Below are 25,158 nucleotides of genomic sequence, written 5' to 3' on the forward strand. Positions count from 1 at the left end.
ACTTAGACTTAGATGATTATGACTAACCTTACTTTTTGAACAGTATTTTTAAAGTAAGTAAAATTGTACTCTCCCTCCAAGTAAAAAGATTTATTTAATCAGAATACTCAGATAACTGAAATTTATTCAGTTTGCGATACTGTTTATACTCTCTCTCTCTTAAAAAATAGAGAGAGAAGGAAAAAAACTATGCTTTTTAGAATTTCTTAAAGGGCCAATTAATCTACTAAGAACATAAATATTATGCACAAATATACTTAAAATGTGGACACAAATCATAACGAGTAGATCGTTCTGTTAGCGAGAATGGGGGCGAGGGGAGTCCCCCCCCCCTTTGCTTTAGGTTCTAATTTGTCAAAATAATCGTCAATTATTATAAGTGTTGCAGCTTAATGTAAAGCTCGTTTAGCCTATATTTTCATTCATATACTTGCCCAAATGGTTTTCAGTCCAAAATAGTGAATTTAGACACGTTTTTAGCACCCCAGTGACAGCTGTTTTATTTGTATTTAATATTCATTTTTTTTTATTTTCTTTTTTCCTATCAGAAAACGACATTCGCTTTTCTCTTCATTTTCATTAAACTATTCAAAAAAGAAAGTCATGATTTTTTGTTTTAAGGTTTCGGAAGATATATTGTTACTATATAAAATCTTCCTAAAACTGGGGGGCAATGCCCCCTATGCCCCCCCCCTTATAAATCCACCCATACCCTTCTAAAATATTAAAAAAAGAAAATACATATCTTTTTTAATTTTTGGAAAATGTGTTGTTACTACATAAATTCCTCCCAAAACTGGGGGGGGGGGCATTGCCCCCTCTGGTCCCCCCATAAATCCGCCCATGATCCACGGAAATTTTGACATTGAAGTTTCTAAAACGCAATATTTGATTAGATGTTGAATCGCAAAGGGAGTCGATGGATGTTCCTCAAAAAATTTTGATATTAAAGATCAAAACATGTCCTTTTTGGCAATGTTAGGTAATGTTAGAAAGGTGAAAATTTGGGAGCTTTTGCAGGAAATTTTTCGAAATTGCGATTTTATAAACGCGACTTTAGGGAACTATCCAATATTATATCCAAATGTTTCCTAACGGAGAAAAGGAGATCATTCGCCAAAATCAGAATGAAAGGAAACGTTTTTTGAAGAGATGGAGTGGGTGCAAAATGTAAAAACATTCACTTGTAAAAGTGCTCTTTCGTTTACACTTAATTTATTTCTTGATAGCATCAAAAGAACAGCGTAGTTGTCGCGAAACAACTTCTAACTCTCTTCTGCCACGCGGTTATAAAAGATACATGAAACCAATTAACTTAAAACATTTTATTGAAGAAAAATTATGAACTAAATGAACGAACATAAATTAAAATCATAACAGAACTAACATAAGCACTTGCACATGAATTCACTGGGTATATATACACCAAACTGCTTGGCTAATACTGTTGCCATTTTAAAAAACATAAAAGTTTTTCCACATACTCCCCACCTGTACTCTTTAATGAGTACACTAAAACTTAATATAAATTAAACAGATCTATCAATTTAAACTAAATTAGACATTTCAATCATCACTTAAATTAACAATCAACTTACTTCAGTCTGAAATTAAACTAATTTAAACATTCAATAAACAATACATTTCATTTCAAAACAGTCACTTCGAATGGATAGAGTAGTTGAATTGCTCTTCTTAAGCAACCTTTAGACGTGCGGACTATGCATGCACGTACATTGCCATCTCTTCCTATGAGGACTTTATCGATCACACCCATGTCCCACAGTAACTTATTTTTCAAAGGTCCTTCAACAAGCACTACATCTCCAATTTTTAAGTTCTGTTGGGAGTGAGGATCTAAAAAATTATTAGCACTTCTCAATTGCAATAAATACTGTTCCTTCCATTGAGACCAAATTTGCTTGATTAAACGAGTCTGGAACAATTTACGTTTCTGTAAAGTCTTTTAGTTAGAGTTTTTGTCAAATACCTCAAGGAAATAATTTGGAAAGTTAATCTTGTCCTTTCCTGGAAATAAAAAACATGAAGGTGTTAATGCAATAGGTTCATTTAAATCGTTGAATTCATAGGTAATTGGTCTATTATTCAAAATAAACTCAATTTCTGTAAGGATGGTAGCAAGCTCTTCTAATGTCAATAGAGCTCTTCCGAGTATTTTTCTCAGCGGGTCTTTAATACTTTTCATCAATCGTTCCCAGAAACCTCCCCACCATGGAGAACGTTCTGGAATAAATTTCCAAATGATGTTTTCCGACGCTACAAAATTCTGCAGCTCTGGATGCTTTATTATTTTACGATAAGATTTCAGTATTTCACAAGATGAAAGGAAAGTCTTTGCATTATCAGAAAATATTATTTTTGTATTTCCTCTTCTTGCTAGGAAACGTCTCAAAGCGAATATAAAACTTTTTACGGACATATCTTGCACCACTTCAATATGAACCGCTCTAGTTACGGCACATGTAAATAATACAATGTACACTTTCTCACAACTGGTTAATTTAGATTTAACAGTTATTGCACCACTAAAGTCAGTTCCCACATTAGTAAACGGTGGACTTTCAGCAATACGTTCCAAGGGTAATTGACCAGTTAACTGCTTAGCTGGTTTTAACGAATATTTTTTGCAAATTAAACAAGTAGAAATAACTCTTTTCACAGTCTGTCTTCCTTTCGGTATCCAGAATTTCTTACGCACTTGAGCTAAAGTTGATGATACACCCGAATGAAAGACACGAAGATGTTCATGAAAAATCACCAATTCCGCAAATTTCGATTTCGGAAGTAAAACTGGATGTTTTTCATTTTCAGTCAAGGGAGCCTCCTTTAGACGTCCTCTTACCTTAAGAACACCAGTCTCGTCCAGATATGGAGATAAGGAATAAATCTTAGATTTACTAATCTGCTGATTCTTTTGAAGCCTTTGAATTTCCTCGCGGAACACTTCCCACTGCACAGTTTTTATCCACATTGCTTCAGCTTCTTGTAATTCTATAGCACTCAGTGGACCCTTTTCAATTGATAATTTTCTGGACTTCGAAATAAATCTCAACACCCATGCAGTCACTCTCGGTAATTTTTTGAAATTACTTAAGTCGTTAACTTTTAATACAGGACTGTACGATGAAACAACCGTGTTAACACTAACTTTCAAAAGTTCAACTTTCGCCGCGTCATTCGAACAGTATTGTTTCTGCAACGGCCACTCATCACTAGGACTAGCCAACCACTTTGGTCCGCGCCACCACATGCTGTCATTTTTCAACAAACTCAATGATTCACCTCTTGTCAGTTTATCTGCTGGATTCATTAAACCTGGACAAAATTTCCACATACTAGGCGAAGTCAAATCTTGAATAAGACAAATACGATTTGCAACAAATTGTTTCCACTCCCTAAATGAACCTCTAATCCAACACAAACAGATTTCTGAATCCGTCCATAATATTACTCTATCAGACAAATTATTAAATAAACCAGACAAATATTTGCACAATTTTGCAGCCACTAACACTCCTAACAATTCCAGTCTCGGAAGCGTTAACTTTTTCAACGGTGCCACTCTGATCTTTGACATTATAAAGGATGTCGAAACTTCATTCTTCTTATTACTATACCTAAAGTATGCAACCGCACCACAAGCCACTAATGACGCGTCCGAAAATATGTGTATTTCAACAGAATCCCTAAGGTCACTCGCATTTAAAAAGAAGTATCTTTCTACCGTTAATGAATCTAAATCTTTAATCTCCCTATACCACTTCCTCCACTTCAAAGTCAAATTCTCTGGCAATTCATCATCCCAATCTGCACCTATTTTCCAAATATCTTGCATTAAACATCTAATTCTTACAACAAAAGGAGACAAAAAACCCATTGGATCAAATATCATTGCGACTATCTGCAGCACACAACGCTTAGTATTTTTCAACAAAGATAAATTACTCAACAAAGATTTTACATCTAATGACAAACTGTCCTCTTTAGTATTCCAATTCAACCCCAACACCTTTAACTGACAATTTTCCAAGCACTCACTAGTACTCAGACCCTGGTCAACCCATAAAGATTCCAATTCAACTGAATTAGATCTCAGCTTTCTTAAGTTGAAACCCCCATCTTTCAAAACTGATACGGCATCAGACGACAACTGAAATGCTTCTTCCACGCTTTCAGCTCCAAAATACAAATCATCGACGTACAATGAACTTTTCAACATTTCAACAGTTGTACGCCTATTATCTTCATATTTTTTTATGTGAGTTTTAATTGTAGCACTGAGAACAAAATTTGACATTGTACAACCGAATGGTAATCGATTCATTTGCATAATTTTATATCCCTCAGAGTTATTTGAAGCCCAAATAAATTTCAAATAGTTACGATCATTTTTTGCAATACTAATCATAAGGAAAGCCTTTTCAATGTCTGCATTGAATGCAATTTTAAACTTCCTAAAGTTTAACATAATATCAAGAATGTTAGCGTTTAAATTTGGACCACATTCTAACGCATCATTTAACGAAATATTTTGCTTTAATTTTGAACTACAATTAAAAACGAGTCTCACTTTAGTCGTATCCTTATCAATCCTAACAACAGGACGATGTGGCATAAAGTATTCGTTTTCAGTTCTAATACATTCCTGAACTATACCTAGCCGTTCTTGTTCCTCAATAATTTTATTATATTCTTTAGCCAACCATTCATCCTTCCGAAGAATTATTTGCAATTCATCAAATCTTTTCTTTGCATTACAAAAGTTATTCCCTAACTCAATCGGGGAAAATTTCCATAGCAATCGTGTTTCATATCTACCCTGAATGAATTTTAAATTTGATTGAAATCTTTCTATTATACGCTTATCTGTTAAAGTTAATTCTTCCTTATCTGTGATACCTAAAACATCAAGATCCCAAAGAACCTGAACATCCTTTGCAATTACGCAATCCGTAGCCAAAACTCCTACGAAGCTTGAATTGCAATTTTGTTGGACCCCCTGAATAGCTAACCCAAACATCGTTGGTACGCAACTTAATGTTTCATTTATTTTGAACACTTTTGAATCGCAAATTATACCCCAAAACACATCCCCTCCAATTAAAACTTCAATTTCATTTTCACTATTACACATATCTGCAAGGAACAAGCCTTTCTGTTGCAATGCATTTTGAACGTTGACATTAGGTACTGCTAAGGATGCTGAAGTTATTGTTTGCGTTACTAAAACTTCGATTTCAATTGATGATTCAGAATTATTTCTGTTTGATAGTTTAAGTTTTGCAACCTCATAAATTCTTTCCGATGTTTTTACCGAACCGAAAGAATAAACTGAAAGCCTTTCCCTTCTAACTATATTTAATTTTAAACGACTTGCTAAAGATTTTGTGATCCAAGATCTTTCAGAACCGTTATCTAAAAGTACTCTAGCAATTTCTACAGAATTTGAATCTTTACCTGCACTTGCAATCACTGAACATGTAAGCAATAAAATATTTGATTTTAAAGCCGACGAATTGCATTGCGTCACAACAGAGTTATTTTTTTCATTAACTTTGTCATTACTTAAAGGTTTATTCTTAGCATTTTCACATAAAACGTAACTGTGAAATTTACTTTTACAAAATTTGCATTCAACTTTTAACCTGCACATGCGACTATAATGATTTTTCGAGAAACATTTAAAGCAACGGTTTTCATTTTTTAACTTATTTCTACGATCTTCGATAGTTTTATACTCACAAAACTCATGATCTGGACTATTACAAAATACACAATGCTTTTTTGTACTAGCCACATAGTTTGCTGTTGCAGCATAGTTTTTATAACTCTTACTGTTACTTGGCCCATTTTTACAATCATTCTTATCCGAATTTTCTGAACCAGATTTAAACGATTCCGACCTTAATTGCACAAGTAATGCACGTTCACGCGATTGAATTTCACTTTCTAAGAAAGTAAGAACGTCCTGAAATTTATACCCTTCCGAATATTTTCTATTGAATTCCAAAACAAGATCTCTAGGAACACGATCAAGTATGATTGGTGTTAACAAATTACAGTATGAATCGATTTCAATGCCTAAACTTTTCAAATTCCTAATTTGAACTTCCACTTTATCAAAAAAAAATTCGCAACCTATTTAAATCCCTTGAATTATACACAGCAGGAATTTTCAATAAATTATTCATGTGTAACTGAATCAAAGTATGTGTATTACCAAAACGCTTTTTTAGTAATTCAATAGCCGAATCGTAATTTTCTTCTGATAAAGTAAAACCCTTAATGCAATTTGCCGCAGCACCTCCCAAAAATGTCTTTAAATAATTAAACTTGTCAATTTTGCTTAAATTTGTATTTTTATCAATTGCATTATTAAACTGATTCATAAACTCCAAATATCCCACTGGATCCCCATAGTAAGTTTTAATGTTTAATCGAGGCAATTTTACAGTCCTAACATTCTGAACATTTAATTCTGAGGAATTAACTGAACTGGAATTGTTAGTTTTAGTCTCTAAAAGTTCTATTTTATTTTTTATTCGTTGCTTCCAAAGTACTATATTTTCCGAATATTCTTCGGAAGTAGTACAATCCTTTTCAATTTCATTTAGCGGTAAATACGCTTCAATATCCAAATTCACAAATTTCAGACTTTTTTCTTTCTCAAGTAATTGCTCATGAAACTCTTTCAAAATACTCGACTTAGTATCATTATCCTCGCTGCAAGTTTCAATCTTCACCAAAAAGTCGTCTATTTTTTTAATTAGTTTAGTTGTCGTCATTCTCACAATTTCCACCTTTCACGACTTCGCGGCCTGATGCACCAAAAATGATGTCGCGAAACAACTTCTAACTCTCTTCTGCCACGCGGTTATAACAGATACATGAAACCAATTAACTTAAAACATTTTATTGAAGAAAAATTATGAACTAAATGAACGAACATAAATTAAAATCATAACAGAACTAACATAAGCACTTGCACATGAATTCACTGGGTATATATACACCAAACTGCTTGGCTAATACTGTTGCCATTTTAAAAAACATAAAAGTTTTTCCACAGTAGTTTCAGGAGGGCTCTCCGGGACACACCCCGGTCATCTCTGTGACCAGTACGGGCATAGATTTCAGGGAGAGAATTTCTTTTTAACGCAATCCTGTCAAACAGTTACTCCATATGCGGGACCGCCGACAGCCAAAATGAGCCCCTTGTCAGTTTGGTCGCCATGCCCCCTTCTCCTGCAAATTTTTATGCTACTTCGATTCCCAACCGGACACCTAGTTTCCGATAAGACTGACATGGCCTCTTGTCAGTTCTTGTGCACGAAAGAACGACATAGAAATTTGATTTAAGAAAAAAAAAGATTTGTAATGGTGGACGTTTCATATCTACTGCGGCTCAGAAAATTCGAGGATTTAGCACTGTACAGTTTAATTTAACAAAAGTGAGCCAGAATATATTTTATCCTACTGGGCCAAAGTAAGCCAGATTGTTTCATAGTTTGCCCTGAACTATGTAATAATTTCATTCTTTGATCAAATAGAAATTTTAAAAAGAATCTGGAGATTTAGTTAGTAAAACTGAAAGGGCAACTATAACGAAAAGTCAACCATCCATTACCCACGTTCTCAAACTTTTCTTGGTAATTAATCCTCGTATCGTAAGAACCTTCCCCTAGAAAAGTTTTATTTGCGTCCCTGGTAAAAAGGGAGCCAAACATATTTTTTTCTCACGGATCAACTTCATAAATCCTCCCCCACCCCCGTCTTAAAAATATTGTGGAAGGACAGAAAAAAAAAAGGTTATACTCTTCCTTCCGAGTCGTTTACATACTAAACTGGAAAACCAAAACCATAAAAAATTTTAAGCGACTTGCAAAACATTTTTATGTGCAATTTGGGCAGTTTATCTTCATTCTACGGAAACAATTTTTGTAACAAGATAAACAACTTTATCCTGGAAAAACATCCGATGGAACCTCCGTAGAGAGAAATTACCCCCTGTTGCTTATGAAGAATTTATGTACAGGAACAGTTTTGGCTGTGTTCCAACTTCGTTCAAATGAGGATAAAGAACCATTGATGCGGCTGATGCTCCCAAAACCCAAGCTGATAGACGCATTAGACATTTTGTTTCCCAGTCTATTCGTGTTAATGCTGTGTTAGAAATAGGCAGTCCGGTAGTCGCATTTTGCGACCAAATATTTTGATTTGACGCCTAGATTTCCAATCCTAGGTGGCAAATTTGACGCTTTAAGTTTTGGATCAAACTGAAACTTCTCTTTTGTAACTCATTGAGATTAAAACCTGTGATTGACCTGAAAGATAAATCTGTATCGAGATGCTTTTAAACTAAACAATTTTGTCTGTAAAAAATTGAAAAGTTTATAAACATGCTATTGGCAGCAAGGACGGATTCAGGGCCGGATTTAGGGGAGGGCAGGCGGGGCTACTGCCCCAGGGCCTCCACAACAAAGGGGCACCCCACGATAAAATTTTTACGAAATATCCTAACTTTCACGGGTCGAAAATATTGGATATACAGTCGAGTCCTGACTTACGCGAGGGATGCGTTCCAAGACTCCTCGCGTAAGTTGAAATTTCGCGTTGTGGAAAAATATATGCATACAAATTTTTTAAAGCATACCAAATACTTTTAGGCACTTATAAAACCCCCTCAAACTGCTCTAAGGCCTTCCTTAACCGTTACAGTTTCTTCCATAAAGAACTGAACTTTTACTGTGTTTAAAAAATAAAAAAACTGTTATTCAACATGAAATACGTAAGATGCACAAAATGAATAACCAATGGGAATAAAAGGTATAAAATAAAACAACACGGTACGCAATGCATGCAGTAAAATTAAAATGATGCACAAAATAGTACTGTACAGTAGATATAGTAGCAATATTTACGAGTTAAAAAATGAGGATACTAGTGATGATTTATGCTTCAAGATCGGATCGTTATTCTTATCTAATACATTTTTAAATACGCTTCACCTTTTATTTAAAACGTTTCAATTTGTGGCTACATCTCCTCTACCTGATCTTTTTATTAATCCATAATGCAAGAGCGCGCGTAGCTTCCATTTTCATAATTTTTACTTTGCTAGACTGCTCTGCAAGCTTCAATATTGAAACTAAGTTCTAAACTTTTGCGGACATCTTTTTGTTTTGACTTTTAATTTGAAGATTCACTCATACTTCTTGTCGCGCTTCCTTCGACGTTTTGTAATTGTTCAAGCATATAAAGAATCTTAGCCTTTTTAAATTCTTTTATTAGAAACTTTCCTTTTCTTCACATTTTCAAACTTTAGATGAAGGTGACACTAAGGTGCCATTATGGTTATTTGATGCACTAGATTAGTTTGGGTTGGGAACTTTGGCAGTCAGTGATGCTCAAAGAGACGTAATAACATGCACGAAATCAATATTTAGTAGCCAATAACGAAGCTGATACTTCCTTCTAAAAAAATTCATATTGTGGGCGAAAAATTCGCGTTATAGCTAAAATTCGTTACTCGTGAAAAATCCGCGTTATAGCCATTTCGCGTAAGTTGAATCGCGTTGTAGCGGGAGTCGACTGTATACATATATATCAAAATATTCGGATATATATCAGATATTTTCGAAAATATGATGATCTTTTTGAACCCTGCTTAGGGGCCTCCACTCCTTCGTGGCCCCGGGGCCTCCACACTTCCAAATCCGGCCCTGGACGGATTCAGGGGAGGGTCAAAGGGTCAACTGATCCCCCCCCCCGGGTCAAGAATTTTATTATGATTATTATTAAACTTCAATTCTTTTAATCCGAAAAAATAGTACATGGAATCATTAAAGACCTTTTTTGCTTGGTTTTGTAAAATATTTCTTCTCAGCGCCTCATAATTCAATGAATTCACTTGGTTCGTTCACTGAGCTATTCCTATTTTAATATTTTTTGTTCATTAAAAAAAAAACAATCATTTCTAATTAAAGAAACGGTTTTTTTTTACAGGAGCACTCTTATACCTTAAACCACATGTCGTAAGCAGCCTGCGCCATTGAAATTTTTACGACTGGATGTTTTGAGGGATATTTTTTCCGTTTGGGAATCCTCTTGATTTGGGATTGGGGGCTGGGGTATTCGCGATATTTAGGGGAAGTGCTCCCTTGCTCTAAGGGGGCCACCCTTGGTCGCTGGGCCCAACTTCCCAATAGGCAGAGTAAGCACAGAAGCTGCCTAGGACTGCAATATTTTCAGGGGGGGGGGCAAATTTTGCTTTAACCACTCGTTTTTAAAATTATTTTTTTATTCTTGAGAGTATATTAGCAATCTTTCATTTTCCACACAGACAATTTTTTCTTCTATTTTTATAATGATTACTTTCACACATGTTATGAAAATCAAACCATTTTCGATCATGGTAATAGATTGGCGTTTTATAAAACAGTCAGTGAAAGCGATAAGCTGGTGTCGATTTCAGAAAGTGCATTTGCGTTTGGCATAAAGTCACAACAAGATTATGGTTAGATTAAGATTTTTAGTGCTATTCTAAAGTTTAATCCGTACAAGTTTCTTAAGTGGTTGACGTTTATTTTCTTTTTTAGATGATTAATACTTAAAAATTGTTTTCTGTTAATAATAAGTATGGGAGGTAAATGAAACCGAGTGATAAACGAAAAAGGCTGAATGATTTTAAATATAGGAAATATGCTCCAAATTGAAAACTGAAGAACGAAAAAGAGTCTTCAAAAAATTTTTAAACGTGATATTTTTCTTTTCTTTTTTTTTTAAATGGGCAGTTTTCAAAAGACTCTTTGCAATGTAATCCAGTTACAATTTACTAATGAAATGCCATCGAACAGTGAGGAGTGGTAAGAACACAAGTGAGTGAACGTAATAACACAGAGGAAATTATTCAAATCGTTGATTTGTAGATGAAAAAAAAATTAAAAGGATAAAGATGCTGTTATAAATGAAGATGACAACTAATAAAATTATTAATGCACATGACATTAAAGTTCAGTGCTCATCAAAGATTCTGCTATATAGATATTAAATAACTAAGCTAGAGTTTCGATTTCCAAACACGGTTTTGATCAAAAGAGCAGTGATACGTAACTTTAAAATTAAAACGAGCTGATGTGTGCATCACATGACTTCTTTTTACTCCAATTTAATGTCATTTCCCCATTACTGGCAATTTTAATGTGATTCAATAGTTTACACTCTAAATATCACCAACAGTGGCCAAATTGAAACAGATTTTTAAAAAAATCGCCAAATTTGTAGCCAAGTTGGTGACGAAACTTGATGACCGAAAGACTGGCGATATATCGCCAAGATTCCGCCAAATTATAACACCACTTGAGTTTACATCGAAATTAACAATGATTTCCCCCCAAAAAGGGGCAAAAAATCTCTTTAGAAACACCCGCATGCAACCAAAAGGGGAGGTGCACAACTAGACCCCACTTGGAGTCTACGTACCAAATTTCAACTTTTTAGGACTTACCGTTCTTGAGTTATGCGACATACATACGCACATACGCACATCCTCACATGCGCACATACATACATACGTACATACAGACGTCACGAGAAAATTCCTTATAATTAACTCAGGAATTGTCATTATGGATATTCCGCCTGTCTATATGATCTTAGGCACTTATCCACGTGTTGTCGAGTCGAAAAAAAAAAAAAAAAAAAAACTCAATATTCATTCGGAGGTGAGTAAAATGGAAATTAAGGTCGATTTTGAGTGAAATTTTTTTCGGGAATGCAATACTTTCTTTTTTTAAAAGGAAGTAAAAAGTGACCGAATTATTTGGAATGTAATCGGTCCCCCCCCCCTATCTAAAATCAAAATGTCTTTTTGAGCATAAGATGATAAATCATGAAACAACAAAGAACGTAGTTAATTTATTCTGAAAATAAAGATACTGCCTTATGTGAAACATACTGTTACAAATTCTGTAAATAGTAATTATTGTAGTAACGTAACCTGTAAATAGTTTCCAGTAATGAATATACAACCCCTTTACATTCGGCTAAAGTATACGATCCTCCTATTTCTTTTTTGTTCATTGATAAAATTTGATATCGGTCTACTATTTTCGAGAAGCGTTTGGAATCTTGTGGAATATTTGAGAGATTTCTTTCGATGTTTATAAAAGCGTCCCGCGTGATAAAAAGTTAGTTTTGATTGAGAATTCGAACTGAGAGTGTATTAGCTCTGTTTATTGCGAGGCATTTCGCTGTGTTGTTTTTCGTATTTGGAAGTAAATACGTGTGTAACCGTTGAGTTTACGGTGTGGTGTGATATTTGCTTAATTGCTGATGATTAATTTAGCAGTTGTTGACGATCCTTCCTGTACATAGTGTAAATAAATTCTCTGTGTTTTTAATCAAGAACTGTGTCGTCCTTTCAAGAAAGTTGGAAGTCGCGCCGTATCCGTTACAATACTAACATGTTTAGCATTCGAGACAAATCTCGGTTACTGTTTATCTCCCCATTTTCTATCATTATATTTTCCCTTATAGGTCTAACTCATATCTATATCATTTTTCAGTAATTCATCTGCGTTGTCATTATAAGGAAATGTTTTAAAACTTCAAAGAATGAAAGAGAACTTGTTTCATGCAACTATATGACCATGAAAAAATAATAACCATGCTCTATTAATTGATAAAATTGTAAATAAATATACACATTGCAAATATTATTTAAATTGGTCTTATGTGAATCGTTTAATAGCCTACCCAAGTTTTGTACTTGAGCCATGAACCGATGTACAAAATTAAATAATATAAACAGAGGCGCATCGAATTATAATTTTTGGGAGGAAGAAAATTCTACTTTTACCGAAGGATAAAACACGAGATTACGCACGCATATCATACATACGTACATAACATCTAATGAAAAGAAACGTTAGGCATTATTAAAAAACAATTTTTAAAATTAAAAAAAATCTCTATGTTCAATATTACCTCCAAATTTGCCGAATCTTCAGCAAAATTTGTCGAATAAGGATTTTTTTGGGAGATCACTGTAACCTCCCATTGGGGGGGGGGGAAGGGGGGCTGAATGTGAAACGTTATCATTTCTTCATAAGCTTGACAGTCTAAATTTCAGGAACACTTTTTTCCGTGTTTTTGAGTCAAGGATTTTTTTTTCTTTTACGGGGGAGGAGACGGCAGATTTCAAACCTGCCTAGGAACGGCATGGAGCTAAATTCGGCCCTGCAGACTGGTGGTAAGTCTGTGTTTAAGTGTGTTGTGTGTGCTTTCTCCAACTATTTTATAGCTGTAATCTCATATATTCAAAGCTTACGGTAATGTGACCAACCTGTCTGCCTATATAGAAATATGTTTGATGAAAATTTGAGGGAATATGATCCATTGAAAGGCAGGGGTACTGTGCGAAATTTGTTTTAATAGTCGATAAATAATAATTTCTGTTATTTATTTATTCTCTCCCCAAACATAACCCACTATAATGTGTCACCCAGCTGTATATAAATTAGTTCTAGATTTTTACAGGGTGAGGCGAAAAAACCCGGACAAGCAATTTTCCATATAACTTGATCTTTACTCTTTACTAGTAATAAAACTGAAAGTCTCTCCGGAGGATGTCTGGATCTCTGTGACACGCATAGCGCCCAGACCGTTCGGCCGATTTTCATGACATTTGGCACAAAGTTAGTTTGTAGCATGGGGGTGTGCACCTCGAAGCGATTTTTCGAAAATTCGATGTGGCTCTTTTTTATTCCAATTTTAAGAACAAAACTATCATAAGATAGACGAGTAAATTACGAAATTATCATAACGTGGAACCGTAACATGGGCACAAGTCAATTGGCGAGATACGAAATTATCATAACGTGGAACCGTAACATGGGTACAAGCTAACTGGCGAGAAAATTCACCTTACATTATTTGTTAATATACAGGCGAACCAAAAGACCTTTTAATTTTTCAATTACGGGCAAAGTCGTGCGGGTACCGCTAGTTAAAAATAAATAAATTATCAAAACGCAAAAAGTTAACAATATGAGTAGACTTTTAGCAATCAGTAAATTTAATTAGTTTCAAACTGACAGCCTTTTGCAGTGCTATAGAGGTGCAACTGCTAATTGAAATTTTCAGCCAAGGGCCGAAGGCCTTTTTACCTTTAATCAATCCTATTCCGTTTAATGCAATTGGTTTAAAGAATCCAAACTTTTGTGTAGTTTAGGGTAGACCTTTGACTCTAGAATAGGCCATACAGTGTAATAAGTGAGATTGAGGTCTAGCGAGTAGAACATCCACTCAACAGATATTATGTCAATCGCACAAAATTGCACCTACATCCAAAAACAATGATGCTCACATAAAATTATAACGGGGTAAAAGATGTGTTGTACTTGTGGGCATGTCCTAAAAACTTTATTAGTGAAACGACTTCCTAAATGGCGGTGTCAATATTCTTTTGATATTACAAAGATACATATACAACTTTCATTAGACACTATAAAAAAATACCCCTTTATAACCAAAGTAATAATATAATGCCTTAATTTAGCCAACTAATGTCGCTGCGTATTAGTATTCGAATCCCTTTTCCTAAGAAACTGAGTGTACTAAACAATTAAGAAGATAATCATCCTCGCTGTTCTTCTTGACACATACAGTGCTCCCGGAATTACAGAGGAGATTAGTTCTTGCACTGACAAATTATCTGTCACCATTTATCAGGAATTCTCGGGATGGATCAAACCACTCTTGTAAGTGGTAGTAATTAATTGTCAGTGGGGCCGAGTGAAAGAAAACTTGCAAATACAGTAATAAACATGGCATTGAACATTACGGCAAAATAAAGAACATTTGAACTTTGGGTGTTAATGTAAATTATCAATTTCTCGTGCGAAGAACTCGCTTATTATCCTCATTTGACCAAAGTTGATTTTGCTCTGACTTTTCAGGTTCTCATAGTTACAGATTACGACGGTTGTTTTTAATATTTATTTAAAGAGCGAAACTTTCGTCGCCATAGTTGCAAATCGGCTAGGTTTGATTTTGTTCCTATTTTTTCCAGGACTTAACTCAAACAGACTACACATTAGAAAAAGGGTTTTTATGTAAAATTACGTTTTTAAGGAAAAAACATCTTTTTAGATGATCTTAAACAGCAAAACATCATTTAAATACAAAATTTCCAAATTACTAATCCCTATCATTTGAGATTGATAAGAAATAAAAATACTTTTAGCTATACGCTGTAAATTATCTTTATGAAAATTGTAGGGGAGAGTGTTGTACCTTAGGACACACTTCAAATTTTAATTTTCAACGTCAATTTTTGGAATCAAATTTAAAATCTAAAATTCACATTAAAATACCCCAACATATTTCTATGCAATATATTTTAAAAAATTCAGACAGTTTGAAAATAAAATATTGCCATCCATTCTGGGGCGTGCACAGGGCGGGGGGAGGGAAGGGACACCTGTTGACCCGGGCCCGAGCCTGAAGGGGGCCCAATATTTTTAAAACTAGGCGTGAAATATAGAGGTAAACATTATAGAGGGTGTCCGGAAAAGTCATTTGTGACGGGTCCCGAAATTTCTGTGCACATCCCTGCAGTCATTTCAAGTAAGAGTTCCAATCTGTCCCAAGGCACAACATCCTATTGTACCTTGGGACATATCCTGTTGTACTATGGGAAAGTCTTCATGATTCAGGAAACAGCCAAATACTTGAACCAATTTTGCGCTAAAAAACAATAAATATTTTTTTTCACGGTAACGAATTAAAACATGAATAATGAAATATTACCTAAAATTTAATGTGTTTAAAAGACTACATAAAATTAGAACATTGTTCCATGTTCCTAAACATATCTTAATTATTAAAAGAAACATGCATATGTTTATGTTGTACCTTGAAACGTGTCCTAAGGCACAAATGTTTGGCTGTCTCAAGGTACAATCACTACATGGTTTGAGAAAAACCAAAATGGTGGTCAATCTATCATTATTTTCTCATAAACGAAATATTTAATGTACTTCTCTTTTATCTATATATATAAAAATGGACTTTGGTAAATTTGTTCCCTAAGATCTCAGAAACTACTCGGCAGATTTGGCTGAAACTTTCAGCGTTTGTTCAGTTTGGTACTGGGAAGGTTTATAGACCAGTTCGAAAAAAAATCCGATTGATAGTTCCCTTTTTATTCCAATTTTTGTCCCAATTTTCGCATAAATGTCCCAATATGGGAGTGGAAAAAAACGTGCACATACTAACATCATATGTCCATCGAAAGCGCCAATTTTTCTGCTGAAGATAGCATCTGTTCGAAGTTTCTAAGTTGTATAAAAAACGAGTTATGAGCTTTTTTGTTCCCTGTTCGAAGGCTTTCGTCAACCCAAGTCATTATTTAGTGTGTCATCTCAACTCCCAAGAACTATTGTATTGTTGAATATTTTTGCGTTTCGTCTGACTTTTTGAGGCTTTTTTCAAGTCAAATCTTAAAATAACGTTTTCCCACAAGATTTTGGCTAAAAATAAATGGATTTGGCTGATCATTTTACTTTTAAACGGAACTTATGTAATTAATGGTTTATTATTATTATTTATGCTGATTGGACACTTGCTCGTCAGAATTTTTTCAGGAAGATTTCAGTAGCTGATGCATTTGGCAGTTTTTTCCACTGTCGCTGTTTTTGAGCCCAAAGACTACGTAATAATGTTTCTCAGCTTTCACCATATAAACAAAATATCGTCAATCAAAGATACTGAAAAAAAAAAAAATAAATAATACTGTGTAAAATAATTCAACAACTAAATTAGGCAAATCCATAAACCGCACAAAAACTTCCATTAATTTTTCTTTTTGCACGATTTCAAACAATCGCCAAATTTTACTACTTATTTTGGAAACATTTCGGATGAAACCGTTTGGCACCATTTTTTTTTTTTTTTTTTTTTTGACCAAAAGTATCTCAGCATCTGGCAACAATATTTCTATAATAAAAATTAGTAAGGAGGGGGAGTACTATCGAAAGTGTCCCAAAATGATTCTCGCAAATTTGGTAAGATGTTAAACCGCACCAAGTGTTCACAAAAATTGAAATTTCCCAAAATAACTAAAGCAAGTATAAGGGGAACACGGGCTGCTACATTTTTTAAAACAGTTCGTACATCAATAGCTATACTGAGAAGGTTTTAGATAAAAAAAAAAAAAGTACTAACAGATAAATCTTTTTAAACATGAAAAGTTTATTTTCATATTTCGGAAATTCTTCAAATTTGTATATGCTTAAATGTCGTGCTTTCGTTTCTAATTGAATACTATTTTGTTCTTTATACTTATTGCTATTTTAGTTTAATGAGTAAGGAAGAAGCTCGATTTTTAATCACGTCAAAAAGGTTTGTTTTAAATGCTTTCGCTTAAAACAGAAAACAAGGGCAAGTAACGATTGTTTCTCATAATTGTTACTGACCCAGGCAACGCCGGGTATTTTTGCTAGTAACTAAATAAAATTCAGTGGATTAGTTTTACAAATACACAAAGACAGAAAATGGAATTAAAAAGAAGAAAATATTTATTTTGGAGACATGAAATTTTTTTTTCTCTCACAAAATCGTCAATTTTACTCATTTGATAAGCTGATTGTTACTATGGCACCATTTAGTGGTGACGGTTGCAGTAACGTAACTAGGGGCTGACAGGAGTTGCTCTCGCCTGGGGCGCAGCAGCCAAGGGGGCGACATTTCGACTGATTTATATAAGAAAAAATTGAGAGTTTTTTTTTTTAATTATAGAATTTGAAAAATGCTTTAAATTTTTTTTTTTTAAACTCGCAAGAAAATGAGCTAGAGGGGGTACATAAATAGATATATATATAAACACAAATAAAGGGTGTCCCAAAATTAACGCAAGATTTGAATTTGCCGCCATTTTTGCAATAAATGGTTAGCAACCCTGAAAAAAGAACAATTTGACAGCTGAGAGTTTAGGGTAATCAAAAATGGAGCGTTATATGATACAATAACGCGCTTTCATTATTGAACAATTGTTTCAAAAATAATGAAAGTTGAGGCTGGTCAAGCAGTTACTGTTATTGGCGCTCGGTATCGCAACACGGTAATGCACGGGTGGTTGTGGGCTTGAAGACATAGACATTTGAATTCAAATAACCCCATAAGAAGAAATTTAAAAATGTTAAATCACACGATCTAGGGTGCCAATTCTGATGACCGAAATGAGAGAGTACGCGACTAGGAAATGCCTTACGCAGTAATTGAAATGTTTCACTCTCTCTAGCTGTATGGTACAATAACACCCCATGTTTACTAACCCTAAACTCTCAACTGTCAAATTGTTCTTTTTTCATGGCTGCCAACAATTTAATGGAAAAAATGGTATCAAATTCAAATCTTGCGTTAATTTTGGGACACCCTTTATAACATCTACTGAGAAGGAACATTGGGCATCATTGAAAATAATTCTAAAAAAGAAAATAAAAAAAAAATTACAATGCTGCCTCCTATTTGTCGAATCAATTAAGCAAAATGTTTAAAAAAAAATTTAAAAAATAATAAAAATGGGAGGTCACAATAATCTCCGATGACTTCCCATGTGGGCGTCCCTGGGAGGAGGGGCGCAATTTCTTTAGTTCGCCAGGGGAGCTAGACACTATAGTTACGCTACTGGACGGTTGCTATTAGAGATTACAAAAGCATGGCTGCTAAAATTAGATGCTTAGAAATTAGCAGTGTCTCAAGGTACAAAACTCCCTTATTGGTGGATATCGGCCATAAAATCTTTATCTTAATCTTTATCAGCGCATCCTAATCACAATTCCTTTTTATGGATATGCTTGTATTACCTATTCTAGAAAATCACCTATCATTATATGACGGGTACAAATTTCTTGGCAATTTCCATTCTATTTATAGAAACATAAAACCCACAGTAGGTCTTATCGCAATTAGTGATTTCGAAAAACATAATTTAAACTCAAGAAGTGAAAATTCATAGTAATGCTGAAGGGTGACGTACCTCTAGGGTGGGGGGGGGGGGGGGTAATACCAAAACGAATTTAAAAGTATATGAAAAACTTAGTTGATTTTTTGGTGTAATCCAAACTCTCCAATTTCCCTAAGGCAGTGGCGTATGTACGTTTTTATTTTGGAGGGGGCCCATATAACTAAGATTAGCCCCCCTATTGTTTTTTGTAAAAAAAAAAAAAAAAAAAGGGAGGGAGTGGGAGCAATAGTGCCTTGATGTTCTCATTTTTTTAGGTGGGGCGAGAACTTTATATAAGGTTTGTCATCGACTGGCGCAACCAAATAATAGTTTTAGGAGGACACTCTCGAGAAATAATCGCTTCTGGTGGGAGCGGGTGTCAGGGGGTTCTCCCCCGGATTTTTTTTGAAATTCTAGTCCTGAGAACGCAGTTTTAGACAGTCTCTGGTGATGCTAAGGGGAGGAAAAATTCGGGGGCTTCTGTGGAAGTTTTTAGAAATTGAAATCTTAAAAACGCCATTATAGGCTGAATTTGCTGACGTTAGTGTAATGAAAATAGGACTTTTTAAAGTTGCCTTCTATTGATTTAAAAGAAAAAAAAATAGAGCGAAATCCCTCACTCTTCCGCCCAATTTTTCGAAATTGAAGTTCTAAAAACGCAGTTTCAGACTAATTTCAATGATGTTACGGGCAGGACGGTTCTGGGACAGTCTCCAAAAACTATTTTGAAATTAAAGTCCTAAAAAACGAAGTTTTAACAGATGTTCAGTAATATTAGGTGGAGGGATTTAAACACTCTCCATCTTGAATTTTCCAAAATTGTAGTTTTTTTTCCTTGTCAGATTACAGATGGGAGTAGTCGGATCCTCGTCCGAAATTTTTTCGTAATTGAAGTCTTAAAAGCGCGTCTGTGGACCATATTTGGTAACGTTAGGGGGTTCGGCCATTTTTCAAAATTGAAGCTCCATAAAGGATATCTTTAACATTTTCGATGCTTTCAGAAGGCAAGGCGTTTGATAGTTGTCCCCTGGAAATTTTTCGACATTGTAACCCTGAAAACGAGGTTGGAGATCCTCTTAAATGGTTTTAGTGGTCGGAGGGGACTTCGAAGTGTAGCATTTTGAAGACTTTCTTGTCTTTGACCGACTAGGAAAAAAAGAACATAATTGGGGGGGGGGGGGAGGGCTGAAAAGAATAGAAAGTGTTGGACGTGATCAATAGTCATCAGTAACTTTTGAAAACATTTTTTTAAGGTTCTTTTCAAAGGCAATTCAGATTTTAACCCAACATTTGGCAATCTTTGGAAGTAAGGAGTTCGAGAATCCTTCTCTGAAAGATACAACGCAATTTCAGGTCATCTTTATAGACGTTTAGTGGTAAGGAGCGGTTTTAGGGATCTTCCTCTGAAACTTTTCAAAATTGAAATCTTTAATAAGGCACAATTGCAGACTATTTTTCATAGTAATCTCAGTGAAAGGATGTTGGATCGGGGATCCTCTTCCAGAAATGTTTTGAAAAACGCCTAAATAAATGCGTTTTTAAGACATCAATTTCCATTATTTCTCTAACAGAACAACTAAACTTATTTTAAATTTCTTTTAGGAAACGAGAGTTAAGGAGAGAATCATTTTGAAATAAAAATGGGGCGGATGAAAGAGAGAAATTTAAATTGCTAAGCAATTAGTTTCATCTGTTAATTTTCTTTTAATTTAAAGATTTCTTTTTGAAAGAATTGAGATTTTGCTTTTCGTTTTGTTGAAATAACTTCGCTTTCCGAAGACCCGTTCTTTTCCGGAGAACGGGGTACGGATCCTCCAACCCCTTCTGCACCATATCCTGGTGCCATCTAAAGCAGGGTTCCCTAACTTTAGCGATTGACGGCAGAATTATAATTTTCTCACGGCATCCTAGTCTAGTTTTATATACATACGTAAAGTAAACTTTAAATTAACTCTCGTCCCCTGCAAGAAATTTAAAATAAGTTTTAGTTGTTTTGGTTGGAGTAATATTGGAAAATTGATGTCCTAAAAACGCATTTAAATAGGCGTTTTTCGGACAGCAATTTCAAAACAATGCCGGAGGAGAGTCCTAGAACCACAATTCTTAATACCAAAAAGTCTGAAATTGTGCCTTTAAGATATTAATTTTGAAAAATTTCGGAAGGAGATCCTTAACCTCTCTTTACCTCTAAACGATTCCATTCTCTAAAGGTAACCCGAAATTGCGTTTTACTTTTCAGGGGAAGTCTTGAACTCATCCTTTCCAAAGATTGTTTAACGTTGGGACAAAATCTGAATTTCTTTTGAAAAGAATCTTAATATTTTCTAATAGCATCGAAAATCGCTCAAGATTGCTTTTCTGAAGCTTCAATTTTAAAATGCCCGAACCCCTAACGCTACCAAATATGGTCGACAATCTCGCTTTTATGACCTCCAATTTCAATGTTTAAATCCCCCCACCTAATACCACTGAATATCTTTTTAAAGCGTTTTTTAGGACTTCAATTTCGAAATAGTTTTGGGAGAAAGCCTCAGAACCGATCGGCCCTTAACATCATCGAATTTAGTCTGAAATCATCGAAGTTAGTCTGCGTTTTTAGAACTTTAATTTTGAAAAATTGGGTGAAGGGATGATTGATTTAGTGTTTTTTTTTTTTCCAAATCAATCGGGGACAACTCAAAAAGCCCATGTCTTTCATAACCCTAACGCCAACAAATATAGCCGAAAACTGCGTTTTTAAAGCTTCAATTTCAAAAAATTTCCAGAGACGTCCCACAGAATTTTTCCTCCCTGTAGCATCAGCAGAAACCGCCTAGCAGGTGTTCTTAAACCTAATATTTAAAAAAATGTCGGGGGGGGGGGAAACACACGGGACATCGAAATTAGACAAAAAAAAAAAAAAACCAATTTGAGATAAAATACGTCATAATAGTTTCCAAATCTATATACATAAAAATGGATGTATGTTTGTGGGTATGTGTGTATATTCCTTATACAAATCCAGTTTTTGTCGGATTTCTTCCAAATTTGGCACAAAGGTAAATTGTTGCTCAGGAATTCATACAAGTGGGTTTTTGGAATTTTAAAAAGACCCAAAGAGGTCTAATTTTATATTTTGAGTCATAAAATTGCTCTTTTCTGCACGAACGAATTTTTGTGTAGTTATGAATTTAGTCTAAATGAAAAGCCCGTAAAAAACTGCCCTAGATAGAGTTTCTTCAAAGATTAACTTTAATTGTTAAATTTGCGAACCATGGTTCAGAGCAAATGAAAATGGTTATCAACATATAACCACCAGGAGCTATTTTAAATGCAATCAACACAAAATGTATCCTGAACGATGGCCGTCAATGCCGTTTAGCGATGAGCGCTAAAGCATGTTTGGCGAGGAAGCCGTAGATTATAAGAAATGATGCTGTACATTATTTCTTAAACTGCGACCTACGAAGCCCCAGGAGTCCATTGATGCTACTCATGGTGCTACTTAATTTGATTGCTACCGTTTAATTATAATTTTTAAATATTGTTTAATTATAAAATCCACAACAGTAAGGTTTCGTGTATTTTTTGATCAGTGTTTTTCCCGTTAATAGCAGAGAAAATACAAACATGAGTAAGGTAATCATATTGCATTCAATATTGACGTACCATCTTCGACTGTTTCAGCATTAGACTACTTTCATTGAAACCACATCTATTTCATCCTTACAATAGAAATTTAATTTAATGTTCTATGATCCTTATCAAACCAATTTGCAATATGTAAATTTTCTTTATACTATCCCTTGATTTACGTCGAATCTTTAAGTAATTCGGTTCAACTATAACCGATAACCAAATTCAGTTTAATAGAAGTCGCTCCAGGCTGTCAAAGAGCAGGGGTAAAGGTATTAATAAAGCAAATAAATTGCAAAATAATTATAGTAATGTACAATAGAGCATTCGGAATTTATCTTTCAAAGGGGAGGGGTGTGGTCAAGGCTTTCCTTACATGTATCTATATATATATAATATAATCTATATGTATAAAAATGGATGTATGTTTGTGGGTGTGTGGGTATGTGTGTATGTTCCTTATACAAATCCACAGTTTTAGTCGGATTTCTTCCAAATTTGGCACAGAGGTAAATTATTGCTCAAGAATTCATATAGGCTGGTTTTTGGAATTTAAAAAAGATTCAAAGAGGTTAAAGTTTATATTTTTAATCATAAAAGGGCTGTTTTCGACATAACGAATTTTCATATAGTTATGAGTTTGGTCTGAATGAAAAGCCTGTAAAAAATGCCCTAAATGAAGTCTCTTTAAAGATAAACTGTAATCGTTAAATTTGTGAACCTTGGTTCGAAGCAAATGAAAATTATTAGCAACTTATAACCACCAGGGGATATTTTAAATACAATCAACACTAAAGATATTCTCAACGTTGGCCGTTAATGCCGATTTGCTACGAGCGTCGAGCATGTTTGGCAAGAAAACCGAACGATAGCGAAATGCTATCGTTCAGCGTTTTTTGATTAGCATTCTGCAAAGCAGGAATGCATTGCGGTCTCCGACGGTTCTGCTTGCTTTGGTATTTCCGAAGCAGAATGATAAAACGAAATTATAGATCGGTATTTTCCACATGAACAGCCCAGAAAATACTAAAATTAGTTGGGTATCAATAATTCTTTCATTATCCGTATACAAGCTTTAACAATTAAATGTTGTATGGTCCTTAAAACCAACATGCATATGTTCTTGATACTGTTCAATGTTTTACGTCGAATCTTTACCGAATTCAGTTCAACTAAGTTAAACCACTCCAGGCTATCATCATCAAAGAACAGGGGTAAAAAATACTGATATAGCAAATAAATTGCAAAATATTCATTTTTGTGCATACTAACGTAGCTGGAATTTGTCTTTGAAAGGGGGGGGGGGTCATGACGTATCTTTAATGCACATAAACTACCATACTAGGATTCCCATTGTGTGCTAAAATTAAAGGTTGTGCACCTTTTTTATCCGCAAAACTGCACGGAAATATAATTTGGCGGAATGTTACAGTTTGGGAGGGTTGGAGTTTAAAGTTTGGAAAAAATGCATATGAATATTAATTTAAATTTAAACTTTTAAACTGCAAAAAATTGCTACGATTTTTATATAAACAAATTTTTTCATTTGAAATTTTATATTACCTTAACGCTCGAGTAAAAATGCACCTGATGAAGCATCTTCGCCGACTAGCAATACTTTTAAATCTGTTAGAGGGAATGATGCAACTTTTGACACAGAAATTATTATTCAAAACGGCATGAAGAAATATTGCGCCACAATATGAAGTTTTTTCTTCATCGTGAAATAAGTTGAACAAAACTACATTTCCAATTACAAAGCTCAGTGCGATAACTGCTATTGTAAACAATCGAAAATTATTGGAAGTTTATAGCTACCACTAAGCATTTCAACCGTCATTGAAGAAGTGCTGTGAGATATATACGGAAAATTATCACTGTAAATAGCTTAAACTCTCTTTAACAGTATAGGGATGAGGTGAAACACTTTGTATCTCACATGTAACCACAATGGACCTTTCTTAAACTTCAAGAGATTGCAATCTTCAGTAAGATTTCCGTTTTCTATCACGAGCAACAAGTCATAAGAGCAGTCAAGTGCTGTAAATGCATTTGAGATGTAACTATTTTCGATATAGATAGCTTTATATTACTTGCTCAGTTGGTTTCACTCAAAAATGTAATTCTTCTTGCTGCTGGGAGGGGGACTAAGAACAATATTTAGGAGAAAGTTTTGGGTTAAATTCATGGATCAGAAAAATTTGAATCATTTAAGTTTAAAATTTTTAAACTACGTTTTAAAACGTGAAATACATTTCGTTTGCTTTTAAGCTATGGATAAGGGGAACAAAATATGCAACAAGATTCTGTGAAATATAAACAAAAGATTTGTCTATTATACCGTTGTAGGTAGAAATAAGACGTTTATTTTTAAATTCATGGCCTGCAAATAGTTTAAAAACAAAATCTAACACGGATAGTGACCAAAATGCACACGCCCTACTTTTTTCTCTATAGCGCCGTTTAATTGACGGTTTTTAAATAGTTCGTTCAATAAGTTCACGTCCACCTAC

Source organism: Uloborus diversus, chromosome 1 (genome assembly GCF_026930045.1).
Source record: "Uloborus diversus isolate 005 chromosome 1, Udiv.v.3.1, whole genome shotgun sequence".
Classification (NCBI taxonomy): domain Eukaryota; kingdom Metazoa; phylum Arthropoda; class Arachnida; order Araneae; family Uloboridae; genus Uloborus; species Uloborus diversus.